Source organism: Ovis aries, chromosome 21 (assembly GCF_016772045.2).
Source record: "Ovis aries strain OAR_USU_Benz2616 breed Rambouillet chromosome 21, ARS-UI_Ramb_v3.0, whole genome shotgun sequence".
Taxonomy (NCBI): Eukaryota; Metazoa; Chordata; class Mammalia; order Artiodactyla; family Bovidae; genus Ovis; species Ovis aries.
This window is the reverse complement of record NC_056074.1, coordinates 1,363,762-1,379,072: the sequence shown is the minus strand read 5'-3', so window position 1 is coordinate 1,379,072 and position 15,311 is coordinate 1,363,762. Positions and strand designations below refer to the sequence as shown.

Sequence of the window (15,311 nt, the reverse complement as noted above, 5' to 3'; positions counted from 1 at the left end):
ACCAAGAAGTCAGCGCAGCTGGAGCAGAGCAAACAAGGAGATGCGGCAGGAGAGATGCGGCAGGGGAACAAGCAAGAGCCAGTCTTGTAGGACCTTCTGAGGAAAGAAAGGGGGCTGCATTTAGTTCCTAACTGTCTTGGGCAGCCACTGAGAGTGTTTGAACAGGTGAAGGACATGAGCTCACTTAAGCTTTCAGATGAATCACCATGTCTGAATCTCAAAAACATAAGTTTGAGAAATGAAGTAGTTCATAGAAGAATGATTAAGTCCAAAACACACAATACTAATTGATGTATTATTTAGGGATACTTTAAAAATGATTAGCACAAAATTCAGGATGCAGGTTACCTCTGAGGGGAGACAGGGAAATGCAATTTGGGAAGAAATATAGGGGATGTCTAGAATGCTGGTAAATTCTATTTCTTAAGCTGGAGGGTGACTAGGGGTGTTCATTTTATGATTATTCTTTAAATCATATATGCTGTCTTTCATATGATAAAAACCTATGTGATAGGTTTCATAATAATAACCGTTTTTAGTGTTTTAGCTGTGTTACCAAATGAATCAGGTCCCATTGCTCACTTTTTACAAAGCCAATTACATACTCACAAATGGCAGAAGGGAAAATGACTTTAATCAGAATGCTGGCACCTGGGGAGACGGTGGAGTAGACTCACTGCTTCCCAAAAACCAGCTGTGAAGGCTCTGTTCGGCCATGAGAGTTTTTAAAGGGGAAAAGGGAAGTCGCCTCAGGTAATCATTGAGATTGGAGGAGGGTCAGAGTTGTCACCACCCACTGTGTGCAGGACTGTCCACTCCTCATGGTCATCCTGTAGATGTTATCTTGTTCACCCAGTTTGTTGGAGAGATTATTGGAGGGGAAGCCAGAGTAAAGATCTGGTCATCTGTTAATTATTAATTCTTCATTTCTACTCCGTTGATCTTACAGAAAGAACCAGCAAATTAGACAAGGTATTGTGTGATTGAAAGTTTTTAAAACTGTGCTTGGGCCAGAGAAGAGAAGAGCATGGTTTACAAGTTAGTTCCAATGTAGCTTCACGCTCAAGTGACAAGAAAACGGGCTTCCTGCTGAGGCTGGTTTCCTGCAAACAGCTGCTTGCAGCTTCTGAGGGTGATTGACTCGAGGAAAGCAAGCTTGATGCAAGTGCTGGCCTCACACAAATAGACTGCTGGATGTGTCTCCAGCAGAGATGGGTTTATTCAGACTCAGTAGGCAATTTCAGTTCAGGGTCTGCAACCATGGAAGGCCATGTGCAGACCCCCTTACAGCCAGGGAAGAAGAAGTCTTCTAGAGAGACAAAAAAGAGGGCTCTAGTAAACCTTGGTTTAGTCCATGGCTTTTCACTGGCGAGTCATTGCCAGGAAAGAGTCTTTCTTCTTCCTGCAGGGCTCTGAGATGGTCACAGGGCGAGACAGCTCCCCCTTCTGTTCTCCTAGCTCTATTTGTTTATTGAGGTTTCAGCTTACAAATTTTTTACAGATTCATGATAAGGCTATTTTAAAAATCCAAATGAGAATTGGTGGTGTGAAATAGAGCATTTCCTGCCATATCAATAAACAAGGAATCACAGCCATCTGTGATTCCAGCCCACCAAATGTGAATTTCTGAGCCCAGGAAGGACAGCGCCTGCTATCCAGCAGCCCTCAAGCTGCCACCACAAGCTGCCACCACTCCCTACAGTGAGCAAGTAACTAAGGATGTGAAAAATCAAATCTCAAGAGGCTGGCCCCAGGTAGCTGAGATGCTTATGAAAGGAATGATTTCAGTAAGCCCAGACTCTTACATCTTCCCTAAATTCCTTCACTTGAGATATCTAGTTTTCCTTAATTAACAATAATCTTTTGATGCTCAAACTACTTGCCCCTTGCTGCAGACTTACCTGTATATCCTGACTGCTCCACACTCCCCGCCTCCTTGGAGCGGTTTTCTCAGGGTCTCTTGAGAAGCTGTCTCCCAGGCTTGAATCCTAAAAATTTCCACCAAACAAAACATAACTCTCAACTTCTAGGTTGTGACTACTTTTTCAGTTGACACTGGTATGGACTAGTGTGATTGCAGCTAGTGCGAAGGGAGCGGATGTGAGCTGAGCAGATTTTGAGAGTTGAAACCAATAGGAATTGCATATGCATTGGATATATGGTGTGAACCCCCACAAAAATGGGGGAAATGGGGCAAGACTTACCGAAGAGCAGATGGAGGCAGGACTGATGGGAAGGCAGAAAAGCTGATCTCTCCAGACCCTTCTGGCCCTGAAGTACCTGTTCTTTCTTCAAGGAAAGCCTTGGTAATGCATATCAGGAGCTAGAAAAGGTCAGACTCTCTAAGCCCCATATCTACAGGAGCATCTCAGGACATTGCCCTCCAGGATCCTTAGCAACAGTGTGACTCTGCTCCCTCTGGAAGAAGAGTTTGGCTCTGGTGGCTCCTTCCAGAGGCATTGGAGTGAAAACAGAGGAGAGAAATGATGATTTGGGAGCCAGAAGTCAAAAAAGAACCTCTTGCTGTTTCTCTAACAAGTAATTCACGAGGGAACTGGGCTTTCAGGCAGTAAAAGCAGGCAATAAAAGGAGAGAAAATGAAGGAAGAGGTAGAAACCAAAGCAAATCCCTCCAAACCAGCACAACTAAACCACATCAGGAGGAGCAGGGAGGCAACATCAGGAGAGAGTCCGCCTCACCTTGGAAAGTCAGTCAAGTTCAAAGCCACTCTGAGCAGGTCTGCCCAAGAGCACCCCAACTTCCCCATGGTCTGCAGAGCAGACCTACAGGTCTGTCTGGTGCAGAGGGAGCCAGACGAGGTCAGGGAGGGTCCCTGTCAGCCTCCATCTCCCTGCTCCTGTCCAGCACCTCTTAAGACAGGACGCTGAAGTTCCTTCGCCTTGCCTGAGGCAGCCAGGAAGAACCATAAACCACGACCCTGAGGGCTGGGTGATTCTGGAGCCATAATTTAAAATCAAAGACAACCTAGGTTCTTTGTTAATTTTAAAAATCGTGTGTGCATATGAGGACTGAGATTTTCAAATTCTTTCCCCATCCTTGCCCCTTCCTAGTCCTGAATCACACTAAAATCATAACAGCAACAATCCCAATGATAACCTCCCCTCCCTATCTACCATTTATTGATCATTGTTGAGTGCCAGGTACAGTGTTAAGTAATTTCATCACATTAACTCATTTTGGGATCAGAGCAACCCTGTGAGATCGGTATTATTATCTTCATTTCACTGATAATAGTGCTAGCCGACACTTACCCAAATCTTTCAGGTTAAAGCGTCTGCCTCCAATGCGGGAGACCTGGGTTCAATCTCTGGGTCGGGAAGATCCCCTGGAGAAGGAAATGGCAACCCACTCCAGTATTCGTGCCTGGAGAATCCCATGGACGGAGGAGCCTGGTGGGCTACAGTCCACGGGTCGCAAAGAGTCGGACACGACTGAGCGACTGCACTTTCACACTTTCACTTCCACCTTCCAGGCACTGTAAATAACATGTATTATGTTATCATGGGGACAGAATTATTCTCATCCCCAGATCACAAAGGAAAAAACACGCTCAGAGAAGTGAAGTAACTCATCTGAGATTTTACAACCAGCAGAGTTGCCTGCCATCATGGATAGGGTTCCCCAGAAAGGCTCACGTCCTGGGACTCCTCAGCTACTGAAGGCGAAAATTGAGGTACCTGGGAGGCCTCTCCACTGGCATTGTTACCGACAGCTTTATTGAGATATAATTCACATACCATCCAATTCACCCATTTACAGTGTAGGATTCAAAGGCTATCAGCAGATCCACAGAGTTGTGCAACCATTACTACAGCCAACTTTAGAACATTTGGAAAAAAAAAATGCATTACCCCAAAAAGAAAACCCTAAACTTTCATCAGTTTAGGGTGTAGAAAATAAACCGTAATAACTTTCAGTTTAGGGTTTAGAAAACCCTAAAGTGAAGTCGTTCAGTCGTGTCTGACTCTTAGCAAGCCCGTGGTTCATGTTTAAAGACAGACATTTGAAAATAAACTTTAAATGGTGTCCAGGAAAAAAGAAAAGAAAAAAGATCACGGAGAAGGCAATGGCACCCCACTCCAGTGCTCTTGCCTGGAAGATCCCATGGATAGAGGAGCCTGGTGAGCTGCAGTCCATGGGATCGCTAAGAGTCGGACACGACTGGGCAACTTCACTTTCACTTTTCACTTTCATGCATTGGAGAAGGAAATGGCAACCCACTCCAGTACTCTTGCCTGGAGAATTCCAGGGACAGTGGAGCCTAGTGGGCTGCCGTCTATGGGGTCGCACAGAGTCGGACACGACTGAAGCAACTTAGCAGCACTTAGCAGCAGGAAAAAGGAGAGAGTTGTCATGCTTACAGCCCTCTTTGCCACTAACACTCACTACATCATGCACCAGGGTGCTGCCCTGTCTCCCATCCCAGGGAGGAATCCGAACCCACAGCCACCTGGCCCAAAGTCAGCTCCTGGTTGACACCGTCCCTAATCAACAGAGAAGGTGTCTCCTGGCCATAAGCCCAGGGAGACCAGGATTGACACAGAGGAGCCAAGTGAAGGTGGGGCTGCAGAACCCCAGCCTTTGTGACCCAGGCACCCAGAACTTGTCACAGGTCTCCTGACAAGAAACTACTGTCAGGAGACTTGTTTCCTTAAGCAGTAAATGGTTTCAGTTGGTTCAGAAGGCAACTACATTGGGAGATTTCCCTGGTGGTCCAGTGGCTAAGACTCTGAGCTCCCAAGGCAGGGGTCTGGGTATGATCCCTGGTCAGAGAACTAGATCCCACATGCCACAACCAAGAGCCTGCATGCCACAGTGAAGACTGGCACAGGCAAACCAAAAAAAAGGGGGGGGGCAACTCTATTCATAAGTGAGCAAAGAACAAAGAAGAGCTCGAGCTCGTCTAAGACCCACCCTGCAGCTGTGCAGCCCTCCGAGTGCTGCAAGAGTGGTGAAGAGACAGTTCCCACCCCCGCCCCAGGGAGAAGACTTGGAGGCTCGTGGGAGCTGTAGCCCAGACAAGCTCTTCCTTCTGGCAGCAATTAGGGGAGAACCTCAAGGTCCAGGGAAACTTCTCCACTCTCCTCTAGTTCCCGCCTCCTCTATCTTATTTCCCTTCCCAGCCAGCTTCCGTGAAGGATCGCCCTAGATGCAGTGACTCTGCTTTGCTCTTCCCTCCCTTTCGTCCTCCCCATGCTCAAAGCACTGTGCTTCCTAATGAGGAACAATCAGGTGCTAAAGCCAGTAGCCTCTGCTCAACCTTCATCGCACTTGACCTCCTATAATGTTAGACTGTTGGCCACTTTCTTCTAGGAATTCTCCACTGTCCAAATGAAGCTTTCAGCTCTGTCTGTTTGAGCTCCTTTTTGTTTTTTTGATTGCCCCTGTGATATGCCCAAAAACCTGTCCCTGGCTCCCATTACATCTACCATTCCCTGCATGTTCTCTTGTGTTTTCATGATGGCCATTTCCTGCTATTCACAGACCATAAAGGAGAAGCATTAGGAATTCAGACTGCTTCCAGGAGAGGCCCCAAGTGCCAGGCCTGCCAGGTCTCTCCAGGGGCACCCACTTTCACGAGGGTCTGGCATTCAGAGGCTCTCTCTGGATGGGGTCCGAGAGCTGATTAAAGTTGAGATGCTGATACATGCTAGTATCAGGAAAGAAGACATTAACCTCTACCTTTCTAAGTTCTTCTGACTGGCCTAAGAATTAAGTTGACATGAGAGAGGTTAACAGGAGAAAATCACCCAAAATTTAATATCATGTATACCTGGAAAAGACCCAGGAAAACTGAGTAACTTAGCAAAATCGCTGAAGCGCTCACCTTAAGTACCATCTTCAGCTAAAGGCTAAGGAAGAATGGTGGGGATTGTGGTTTGGGACCTCAAAGAGGAGGAGGGCAATTAACATGGAGGTGGAAAAGTAAACGTTTGGCAGATTTAAATGTTCGCTGGGCCGGACAGAGACAGTAGGGCACTATCAGAACCATATCTGATCTGATCCAGCCGGGGCTTCACTCAGATGGTAGCCCGGCCTCCTGCCCTCCTTTCCCTCAGCCCAGTGACTCACAGTTGGGGGTGAGAGAGGCTCTTAAAATAATATTTCAGTCCCCTGCCTTCCTGTTTTCAGTTTGATTCAGATCTTAAGCCGCTTCATAGAACTGTATATTTTTTTCAGTTTTTGTTTTTAAAAATTTATTTTATTTCTGGCCGCTCTGGGTCTTCATTGCTGCATGTGGGCTTTCTCTAGCTGCAGGGAGGAGGGGCTGCTCTTCATTATGCTCCAGTACCGCTTCTCGTGGTGGTGGCTTCTCTTGCTGGGGAGCACAGCTCTAGAGCACAGGCTCAGTAGTTTTGGTGCATGGGCTTAGTTGCCTCACAGCATATGGAATCGTCCTAGACCAGGAAGCCAAACTATGCCCTTTGCATAGAGGTGTGGGTTCTTAACCACTGGATGACTATGGAAATTCCAACTGAATTTACTTTTGATGACAGACTCCTAGCTAAAATTTTTCACCTGATCATTTCACTGGTGGCTAAAAGACTTGCAAAAACCTTTTGTTCTTACAGGGAAAATGAGAACCTTCAATGACTGATTTTAAAAAGGGGGAGAGGCAAAGTTTCCCCCACCACAACTGGCCTATATTCTTTTCAGGCGCTGAAACAGTCCCTCTCTCTAAATTGTTGTAGACATTTAGGGAGAAGGAGAAAGTTTCATCTTGAGTCTTTGTGGTCTTGTATTGTTTTTAACTGGAAATAATCCACATGCCAAAGATATTATTGGATGACAAGTTTTGCTCCATTACACTAACAAAGCTGTATTATAAAGACTGGTATGTCAATGCAGGGCATAGTATATCAATTTATGGCAAAGAAGATCATCTAGGAAGATGGGTTTTTTTGCCAGCCTAATTAGGTTTTAATCTCCCTGTGGTCAGACTGTCTGAGGGACTGTCTGAGGCTGCTGTTGCTGTGTGGTTGCTAAGCTGTGTCTCACTCTTATGGCTCCATGGACTATAGCCCAGCAGGCTCCTCTGTCCATGGGATTTCCCAGGCAAGAATACTGGAGCGGGTTGCCATTTCCTTCTCCAGGGGATCTTCCCAACCCAGAGATCAAACCCATGTCTCCTGCATTGGCAGGCAAATGTTTTACCTCTGAGCCACCTGGGAAACCCTGCTAATATAATTCTAGTATCCAGCTCCAAAACATATGTGGGTTTGGAGGTGGGTTCCCACACACTCAACAATTCCTAAATGGCAACAGGGTGTCCCATAATTCAATCCAGGTCTGACACTGTCAAGAGAGGGCATCAGATCCCACAGGTGTTTTGATAACTCGGAAAAATCTCTAATTGTTTGGTTTTTTTTTTTTCAACTTATTATTTCTTCATTCTTTTAACCTGTCAACAAACCTTTCATGTGCCTACTCGATGCTAGCCACTCTAGGTTCTAAGAACATGTATATGGTGCCTACCTAAGTACAAGACACATATTTGCCCTCAAAAGGACTCAGTCTAGTAGGGAAGGAGAGGCTAAGGGTGAGATTCAGGTAGTGGAAATTAATGTGACAAGGTTTGGAATTCTGTTTTGGCACAGTTATAGAAAAGTGAATGAGCATCATATTTTTGTGAACTCTAGAGAATTCTATGAGGCTTGTGAATCTGTATTAGGGTGTAAATGTGCCACAGGAGAGTATACTGCTTAGCTCTTGATGTCTTTGGAAATCCAAGTCCAAGAAGTGACCATTTTCCAGTGCTGTCTTATCCACCTAGCTTTCCTATCAGTTTAGTTCAGCAGTTTTGCTTTGATCTTAACTTTTCACTTACGGTTGAAGTCTAAGGAAGGTCTGATTACAATTTGATTTAATTATAGTGGTTTTCATAGTGTTGAATGGTAGAAGATAAAACTGCTTAGTGTGGTTTTAGGCACTTAGTAAGGGACTGTCCTGGTGACTCAGATGGTAAAGAATCTGCCTGCCCTTCAGGAGATGTAAGAGACACAGGTTCTATCCCAGAGCTGAGAAGATCCCCTGGAGAAGGGAATGGCTATTCACTCCAGTATTCTTGCTTGGAGAATTCTGTGGACAGAGGAACTTGGCTGGCTATAGTTCATGGAGTTTCAAAGTTGTTCAACATGACTGAACAACAATTTTTTTTAAGGATATATAATTGAAGCTTGATAAACAAACTATTGTTTGAAAATTAAGATGCATCAAACCTGTAGACAGAAGAATAAATTAATCTTAAATCAAATAAGTCAACCAAATGTTAATAGTTCAAGGAAATTGCTTTCAGACTCCTTTGAATGTTACATTTAGGCTGTTTACATTAAAGAAGAACAACTCATGTTCCCATTTCATCTTCCTAGAGTTCTGTGGCTTGACTTACTAACATGGGAATACATGTTCAAGAGAAAATGAATTGATTGGAATAATTTCAAATCGTTAAAAAAAAAATCTCTATTTTCATTTGATGGAACTTATGCCCTTTGTGCATAAGCAAAGCACACGAGTTTCTATTTTGCATTTAGTTATTAGTTATTGCATTTTTAAAATTCGTACTTTGGATAACTAAAGTGAAATTAGTATTAATATTTACAATGTCTTCCTCACAGTTATTGATATTTTTGTTTGCTTTATTATTTTTTATTTGTTAAAAACACTAAGCACAAGACATAAAAGAGATGTAATTTCTTCCTCTGTAACATCAGCAAATATGTTCTTTATTCTGCCTTCCTTAACTGTGCTAAGGATAAACTATAGATTTTATCATTATAGAGAAAAATTTAAGACTTTGAAATGGGCAAGAGGTAACTGGATATTCTTGCAATAGAAAGTTGAAGGCCCAGGAACTGTTGAATTCCATCATGAGTAGTTCCATCATGAGGGACTTTAACTAGGCTATTTTATAACTCTGTGAAGATAGAAGTTAATTTGTCACAGACAGCAATGAAAACAATTCTTATCTATGGGAATGTAAGTTAGATGTGCACTGTTGAAATAAAATCAACTATTGCTCTATGCGTATGTCGGAGGAGTTTGTAATTTCCTTGGTTCTGTCTCATCACAACAAGAATTTGAAAGGACGGGCGGATGGACCAGTGTTACAGCTCCGTGTTACCAGCTCAGTTTCATTTAGAAGGCAAAGGAAAATACATCCTCGAGGTGTGAGGGTGGGCCAACCCAAAAGACACTAAGAGAAGAGAAGCTCCCAGCCCAATTTTGGCTCCTCTTTTTATGTTTTCTCCTCCCCCTGAGCTGCCCTAGGTAAACCGGTCTAGCCAAGAGGGCTCTTTGTGTTACCTGAGGTTCTCACTCCAGTCCTTGGACCTTCCTTTCTTCTATTTCTGTGGGCTTTTCCGTTCTTTGTCTTTTAGCCACCGCCATTCTGGACTCCTTTTTTCCTATTCTAACTACCTAACACATAGAATAGTTTTTGCAAATTGCTTTCAATGTTTCTTTCCTGCATTGTAATTCATGGTATACAATAAATGTAATAAAAATCTTTGTTCATTTTATATCTCTCATCAGTTTTTGAAAATTATCCTTTGACATCACATTTAATTTTCACAAAACTTTAGTTAATTAGCAACTCTACTGAATTGTTAACTTAGTAAGTTGTGGAATAGAAATGTGAACTTTTGCCATTTTGGTTGACACAGCAAGATGTCACAAAATATTTAGAACATGAAAACAATGAGATGCAGGCCTAAAATTCAAGTAGAAACACGTTCCTTTCACCCAAACTTCCAATTCATTTAGCAGTAATTCACCTGGTCATTACTAAGACATTGGTTACAACAGTGATTGTTGCTGTATAGTCACTCATTCATGTCCAACTCTATGACTCCATGGACTGTAGCCGGTCAGGCTCCTCTGTCCATGGGATTTCCCAGGCAAGAATATTGGAGTGAGTTGCCATTTCCTTCCCCATACAACAGTGATGGTAACAGCCAAAGCAGATAGCAATTGTCATGGGGAACTAGAAGGTAGTTCCATAACAAAAAGGTCCATTCCGAATGAGATTGCAATTTTGGTGAATAGTTAAATAAGTGGGACTTTGGGACAACCAAAACCGCAAAACAGCTATAAAGTAGGATTTTTTACAGAACATTTAACAGCAAATATCAAGATGGCTTTCTAATACAGGAAAATTTATAGAACTTCGAAAAACAAAACTGAAAAGACCAACTTGGTCCTCATCAGAGCTGATGCTAGCCTGTGACAAGAAGAGATATATGCTAGAGCAGAAAATGCTGGGCCAGCTGTCACACAGCAATGTCCAGTGAAGAAATCTCTCCATAACAAAACACTTCCCAGCATGTGGGCCAGAGAAAAGGAACAGTAACACAACATTTCCTAGTATGTGGGCCAGAGAAAGGGAACGGTAAGTATTTGATGAATGAATGAACAAAGGAATGAACCATCCTTAGAAGTCAGAGAGTTATGTCATGGGGTCTGCAAACCATGCTATAAAACAAGTGTTGCTTGGCAGGTGGAAGAAATATGTCACACATATACCTGTGCTTACTACTATCTAAGGTAATTGTGATAACACAACACAGATTTACTTTAAAGCACCCCTAAATTCATTCCAGCTTTTTGCTACTCATATTTTCTTATGGATACATGTGAAAAGTATGATGACTATGATGGAAAATTTTCAGCAGTGGCCACAGGACTGGAAAAGGTCAGTTTTCACTCCAATCTCAAAGAAAGGCAATGCGAAAGAATGTTCAAACTAAAGCACAATTGCTCTCATTTCACAAACTAGCAAGGTAATGCTGAGAATCCTTCAAGCTAGGCTTCAACAGTACATGAACTGACAAATTCCAGATGTACTAGCTGGATTTAGAAAAGGCAGAGGAACCAGAGATCAAATTGCCAATGTCCATTGGATCATAGAGAGAGCAAGGGAATTTCAGAAAATATCTACTTCTGCTTTATTGACTACAAATAGTTTGACTATGTGAATCACAACAAAACTGTGGAAAAGTTGTAAAGAGATGGGAATACCAGACGACCTTAAAAACTGAGGAAACTGTATGCAGGCCAAGAAGCAACAGTTAGAAATGGACATGGAACAACAGACTGGTTCCAAATTGAGAACGGAGTATGTTTATGTATGTATATAATAGCAGATGACACCACCCTTATGGCAGAAAGTGAAGAGGAACTAAAAAGCTTCTTGACGAAAGTGAAAGAGGAGAGTAAAAAAGTTGGTTGAAAGCTCAACATTCAGAAAACTAAGAGCATGGCATCTGGTCCCATCACTTCATGGCAAATAGATGGGGAAACAGAAGAAACAGTGTCAGACTTTATTTTTTAGGCTCCAAAATCACTGCAGATGGTGACTACAGCCAGGAAATTAAAAGACGCTTATTCCTTGGAAGGAAAGTTATGATCAACCTAGAGAGCATATTCAAAAGCAGAGACATTACTTTCCCAACAAAGGTCTGTCTAGTCAAGGCTATGGTTTTTCCAGTGGTCATGTCTGGATGTGAGAGTTGGACTGTGAAGAAGGCTGAGCACCGAAGAATTGCTGCTTTTGAACTGTGGTGTTGGTGAAGACTCTTGAGAGTCCCTTGGACTGCAAGGAGATCCAACCAGTCCATTCTAAAGGAGATCAACCCTGGGATTTCTTTGGAAGGACTGATGCTAAAGCTGAAACTCTAATACTTTGGCCACCTCATGCGAAGAGTTGACTCATTGGAAAAGACTCTGATGCTGGGAGGGATTGGGGGAAGGAAGAGAAGTGGATGACAGAGGATGAGATGGCTGGATGGCATCACCAACTCAATAGACATGAGTCTGAGTGAACTCCGGGAGTTGGTGATGGACAGGGAGGCCTGGTGTGCTGCAATTCATGTGGTCGCAAAGAGTCGGACATGACTGAGCGACTGAACTGAACTGAACTGAAGGCTATATTTAAGTATGTATATAAGGCTGTATATTGTCACCCTGCTTATTTAACTTACATGCAGAGTACATCATGTGAAATCCTGGGCTGGGTGAATCACAAGCTGAAATCAAGATTACTGGGAGAAATATCAGTAATCTCAGATATGCAGATGATACCACTCTGATGGCAGAAAGTGAAGAGGAACTAAAGAACTTGATGAGGATGAAAGAGGAGAGTAAAGAAGCTGGCTTAGAACTCAGCATTCAGAAAACTAAAATTATGGCATCCAGTTCTATCATTCCATGCAAATAGAAGGGGAAAAGGCAAAAACAGTAACATTTTATTTTCTTGGGCTCCAAAATCACTACAGATGGTGACTGCAGCCACAAAATTAAGACATTTGCTCCTTGGAAGAAAAACAATGACAATTCTGGACAGTGAATTAAAAAGCATAGACATCATTTTGCTGACAAAGGTCTGTATAGTCAAAGCTATGATTTTTCTCGTAGTCATGTATGGATGGAAGAGTTGGACCATAAAGAAGGCTGAGGACCAAAGAACTGATGCCTTTGAATTGTATTGGAGAAGACTCTTGAGAGTTTCTTGGACTGCAAGGAGATCCAACCAGTCCATCCTAAAGGAAATCAACTCTGAATGTTCATTGGAAGGACTGATGCTGAAGCTGAAGCTCCAATACTTCGGCCACCTGATGCAAAGAGCCAACTCATTGGAAAAGATCCTGATGCTGGGAAACATTGAGGGCAGGAGGAGAAGAGGGTGACATAGAATTATATGGTTGGATGATATCACCAACTATGGACATGAATTGGAGGGCATTCGGAGATGGTGAAAGATAGGGAAGTCTGGTGTGCTGTAGTCCATGGGGTCTCAAATAGTCAGACATTACTTAGCAGCTAACAACAACTCTGATAAGGGGGGTCCTCTGAAAATTTTTACTGCTTTAACTCTACTCAAGAAACTTAAGTAACATACAGGAAAAGAATCTGAAAAAGAGTAGATATATGTATGTGTATGACTGAATTACTTTGCTGTACGCCTGAAACTAACACAATATTATAAATCAACTATACCCCAATATAAAATGAAGTTAAAAAATAAAATATATAAGAGGAATGTCTTGCTAAAAAAGCCTGAATTATTATTATCTCCTTCAAATATTCTGAGCCCCACTCTTCCTCCTTTTCTCTGGGTCTCCGATTATACAAATGTTAGAGCTATTGCTACAGATTCATAGGTACTTGGGATTCTGTTCACTTATATTCTGCCCATTTGCTGTCTGTTTTTCAGACTGAGCCATTTTTCTTTCCTGTTTTCATGCTCACTTACTCTTTCCTCTGTCATATTCATTTTGTTATTGAGTCTGTCCAGTGAGGACTCATGTTTATTTATAAAGGACTTTTTAAAATGTCCATTATTATTTATTTTTTTCCATTCTGAGACTTCCATTTTATTCTCCTCATATATTTCATTTATTTGTTTAGACTTTCTATTTTATCTTTTGTTTCAAGAACGGTATTAGTTGCCCATTTTATGGTGGCTGCTTTAAAATCCTTGTCAGTTAATGCCAGCATCTGTGTCATCAAAGCATCCATGGATTGTGTTTTCTTGTTCATGTTGAAATGATCTTTGGTATAAGTGATCTTTTGGTTGTATTCTATCGTTTGAATATTATGTTGTGAGATCCTGGATCTTATATCTCTCTTCTGCAGGCAGTCACTCAGTGAAGCTATAGTTTACATGTTGACGTGAAAGTGGAAGTTCAGCTCCCTTTTGACCACAGTGATGCCTCCTGGTAAAACTGGAGCATTTACTAACTCTGCCTCATTGCTGTTTAGTGAGGGTGTAAGTTCTGTTCACCTCTGGGCTTCCATGACGTGCGGCAAGGCACAACGGATCAAGAGTGCTAACTACATAAATTGCAGCAAGAGCTTTTTTGACCCACCTCCTAGAGCACTATAAAGAAAAAGAAGCAAACAGGACCCAATTAAACTTAAAAGTTTCTGCACAGCAAAGGAAACCATCAACAAAACAAAAAAACACCCCACAGAATGGGAGAAAATATTTGCAAATGACACAACTAACAGGAATTAATCTCTGAAATATACAAACAGCTCATGCAGATCTATGCCAAGAAACCAAAAAAAAAAAAAAATCAAAATATATGCGGAAGGTCTAAATAGTTTTCCTAGGAAGAAATAGAAATGGCCAAGGACACATGAAAAGATGCTCAACGTCAGTAACTATTAAACGCAAATCAAAACTGCAATGATGTATCACCACACACCGGTCAGTATCAGTTCAGTTTAGTCACTCAGTCATGTCCAGCTCTTTGTGACCCGATGGACCGCAGCACATCAGGCCTCCCTGTCCATCAGCAACTCCCGGAGCTTACTCAAACTCATGCCCATTGAGTCTGTGATGCCATCCAACCTCTGTCATCCTGTTATCTGTTATCCTCTGTCATCCCCTTCTCCCACCTTCAATCCTTTGCAGCATGAAGGTCTTTTCCAAGGAGTCAGCAGGTGGCCAGAGTATTGGAGTTTGAGCTTCAGGATCAGTCCTTCCAATGAACATTCAGGACTGATCTCTTTTAGGATGGACTGGATTGATCTCCTTGCTGTCCAAGGGACTCTCAAGAGTCTTCTCCAACACCACAGTTCAAAAGCATCAATTCTTTGGTGCTCAGCTTTCTTTATAGTCCAGCTCTCACATCCGTACATGACTACTGGAAAAACCATAGCTTTGACTAGTCAGACCTTTGTTGGCAAAGTAATGTCTCTGCTTTTTAATATGCTGTCTAGGTTGGTCATAGCTTTTCTTCCAAGGAGCAAGCGTCTTTTAATTTCATAGCTGCAGTCACTATCTGCAGTGATTTTGGAGTCCACCAAAATAAAGTTTGTTCCTGTTTCCATTGTTTCCCCATCTATTTGCCATGAAATGATGGAACCAGATGCCATGATATTTGTTTTCTGAATGTTAAGTTTTAAGTCAATTTTTTCACACTCCTTTCACTTTCATCAAGAAGCTCTTTAATTTTTCTTTGCTTTCTGCCATAAGGGTGGTGTCATCTGCATATGATATTGATATTTCTCCTGCCAATCTTGATTCTAGCTTGTGCTTCATCCAGCCCAGCGATTCTCATGATGTACTCTGCATATAAGTTAAATAAGCAGGGTGACAATATACAGCCTTGACATACTCCTTTCCTGATTTGAAACATCTATTGTTCCATATCTAGTTCTAACTGTTGCTTCTTGACCTGCGTACAGATTTCTCAGGAGGCAGGTAAGGTGGTCTGGTATTCCCATCCCTTGAAGAATTTTCCAGTCAAAGGCTTTGGCATAGTCAATAAAGCAGATATAGATGT

General features: G+C 42.4%; 1 long non-coding RNA gene across 1 annotated transcript; it reads right to left on the bottom strand.

Moving 5' to 3' along the window:
* Positions 1 to 612: 612 nt before the first annotated feature.
* LOC121817511 (uncharacterized) lies at positions 613 to 3,436 on the bottom strand. The gene is made up of 4 exons (XR_006057459.2): positions 3,273 to 3,436; positions 2,205 to 2,323; positions 1,902 to 1,988; positions 613 to 1,309 (listed from the first exon to the last, which is right to left on the bottom strand). It is a non-coding gene; the product is annotated as an uncharacterized LOC121817511 (long non-coding RNA).
* Between the last annotated feature and the right edge of the window lie 11,875 nt (positions 3,437 to 15,311).